Genomic DNA, 3,556 nt, shown 5'->3' on the forward strand with positions numbered 1-3,556 from the left:
GTTTATATCGAGCTGTATTAAATAAGCTATAAATAACAAAGGTGAACAATGATTAACCGATTATTTGCTGATTTTTTCTCGAAAAGTTATGGCTATTTATCGAAAAAGTATTGATAAGTTACCAAAAATTATTGATTTCTTATCGTCGAGTTATCAATATGTTATCGAAAATCTATCGATTTATTATAAGAAAAGTTATAGATTTGTTACCAGAAAGCTTTCGATTTAAATACCGAAAAGGAACAAATTCATTATCGTAGCAATGTGTTATCGGCGTGCTATCGCTTTGTTACCACCGACTCAACGGTTTGTTATGAAACATATACAGATAAAACTTCAATGCAAAAACGATGGCACAAATATAACTCTTCGATAACAAGCCGATTGAAAACCGATTAAAAGCCATGGACTTGGCGATAGTAGTCCAATAGTGAAATCATAACTCATCGATAATAATAAGCTATCGATTATAAGCCGATAATGAAGTGATAACTTGTAGGTATTTTTATTACCGATAGGAAGCCGACGACGCTCTTCTCAAAAAGCCTGGAACTGTTTGTTTTCAACAAAGTTACCTCTAATGTAGTTTGTTGGGTGCAGTCTTGGTTTTCTATATGTATACCTACCTGTAGGTTAATCTATCGAACCTTACGAATACTTGGTACACACAACTTTTTTTTAACTCAGTCGTCTGTCAGTAGTGCCAAATTTTGCAAGAATTAAAAGTATAACACCTTGAAGTGAAATAATTGCTTGATCTGACTCCTCCGTGAGGAAATCTAAATAATATTGCTTAAACAAACTATTGGGTGTAAAATGTTAAATTTTATAAATTTTCGCCCAATTCCTCTGTCTGCCTCTCGCCGATAAATATAGATTAGCAATTTAATACTAAAAGCGCAAAGTAAATAATTGAGTTCCGAAATACTATTGGTAGCGAGTGAAGTTATTTCTCTTATTTGCGCCTTCAAAATATACGCTTCTTTATTCAGTTTATGGCTATTGCCACTTTCTATTAACTAACTGAACTGACAAACAATGCTGGTGTAAGGAATTTTTGCTATAGTCATTTGAATGAAAAGAATTCAAAGCCAAATGAACATAACTTTTGTGGCAAATAAATACTCGTGCTGGCGTATACTTAGTTACACATACATACATATACTTAAACTATATACTCGTATATGCATAAAATTGTATACCACCAACCAACGCCTCTTGCTTAAATTCCAATACTTTGTTATTCCCGAAACTCTCAGCTCGAGTCACTCAAATGGCGTTTAGCAAAGCAAAAGCAAATAAGTGCGTCGTTATTGAATTTTTGGCATACTTGGATAAGCATTTGCACGCGCGCACATTCGGTTGACACTCGTACACCGATGTATTTATCTAGATATTTGTGTCTTTGTGTCCACATGTATGCACGTGTGTAAATTTGTATTTTCATACTTGGCTACAATTTGAAAAATGTTACTCATACGCCCTGTTGACAATCCTCCCATGCTTGCAGATGCTATTATCATGAGGTTTGAGCCTCACATATTTCCATTCATACACAAATTTATATGCGAATGTTGTTACATTTTTGCATGTATGTATGTATGTATGAAGTGTATTGTTTTGTAAGTTTGCATATTCCATATGATTGCATATATGTATATGTGTAAAGTTACTATATGGTTTACGCCTGCTCTGGTTTACTCGAAAAATCGTAATCATAAAATAAATTACATAGTGTAAGTATGTTGCTAGTAAAGTTTGTAGGTAGTTGGCCATTTTTGGTCTACCGTCACCACAACAACGCACATTTATCACCCGTTTAGCTTTATCAAGTTGTCACCACGGCTGGTGCATGTTTATGCGATATTTGCGTCTGTATTTAGAAGGCGTCGCACTATGGGGTGTTTTGAACATTTTTTTCTTAATTCAAATATGAACACATGTATCTCAAAAAAAAATTTTAAATTAGTAACAATTGGATTCAAAGACTTTTGTGAACTTCAGTTATGGAGTTTTCCACATCCTAAAACTAAAAATAGAACTAAACCTAAAATTAAAATTAAAACTAAAACTAAAGTTAAAACTAAAACGAACACTAAAGTTAAAACTAAAACTATAACTAAAGCTTAAGCTAAAACTAAAACTTAAATCAAAATTAAACGTTAAATTAAACTGAAATTTTTACTTTCTCTGAAACTTTAACTTAAACTAAATCTTAAACTTAAACTAAAACAAAACTAGAACTAAACCTAAAACTAAAAACTAAACTAAAACTATTACTAGAAATAAAACTTTAACTTAAGAAAACTACAATTAAAACTAGAACTAAAACTTAAACTGAAACCAGAACTAAAACTAAACCTGAAACTCAAAAAAAATATAAAGCTAAACTAAAAAAAAAAAAATAAATGTAAGGCGCGATAACCTCCGAAGAGATCTAAGGCCGAGCTTCTCTTCCAATTTGCGTCGTGCTCCTCTTGATTTTTCCCTACAAATTGGCCGGACGGGACCTACATGTTTTATGCCGACTCCGAACGGCATCTGCAAGACAGATGAGTTTTCACTGAGAGCTTTTCATGGCAGAAATACAATCGGAGCGCTTGCCAGACACTGCCGAGGGGCGACCCCGCTTAGAAAAATTTTCTTCTAATTGAAAAATCTTATTTATAAAATTTTGATGTTGCTTTGCCCGGGAGTTGAACCCAGGGCATACGGTGTGATAGGCGGAGCACGCTACCATCACACCACGGTGGCCGCCCTAAACTAACTAAAACAAAAATTTAACTAAAACTATAACCAGAACTAAAAATTTAACTTAAAAACAAAATTTATTAAAACAAGAACTAAATCTTAAACTAAAACCAAAAATAAAACTTAAACGAAAACTATAGCTAAAACTAAACTTAAACTTAAAATAAAACCAAAACTAAAACTATAACTATATTTAAACTAAAACTAAAACAAAAACTTAAACTAAAACATAAATTGAAACTAAAATAAAAACTAAAACAAAAATCATAACTTAAACTAAAACTTAAACCAAAACCAGGACTAAAGCCGACACTAAAATAATTAAATAAAAGCTAAAATTGAAACTTAAAGTTAAACTAAAACTAAAATACAAACTAAATCTAAAATAAAACTTTGTCTAAACTAAAACTTAACCTGAAACTAAAACTAAACTAAAGCTTAAGCTAAAAGTAAAAGTAAAACTAAGACTTAAACTTAAAATAAGTTAAGATTAAATTTAATACCAAAAAAACGTAAACTAAATTTCACAGTAAATCGCCCTTGAAAGCATTCCAAGTGTATTACTTACAGCAGCTTGATGAAGAAAAAACTGCACATACTGGTACAAACAGTGCTTTCTCAGTATAAATCCGTGGTTTGTCACACAGATATGACATACTCCCAGTCATCTCTTAAGAAAGTTAATGTGAATTGCAATAACATCGAAGTGCAAGTACTTACTCAATGCGAATATTTTTTCATTAAAATGCGGATAGTACTCCTGCATTTAGTTTTTGTGAGATCCTCAAAAACTGGCCGAATCAAC

This window comes from Eurosta solidaginis, chromosome 1 (assembly GCF_040869045.1).
Source record: "Eurosta solidaginis isolate ZX-2024a chromosome 1, ASM4086904v1, whole genome shotgun sequence".
In the NCBI taxonomy this organism is placed as follows: Eukaryota; Metazoa; Arthropoda; class Insecta; order Diptera; family Tephritidae; genus Eurosta; species Eurosta solidaginis.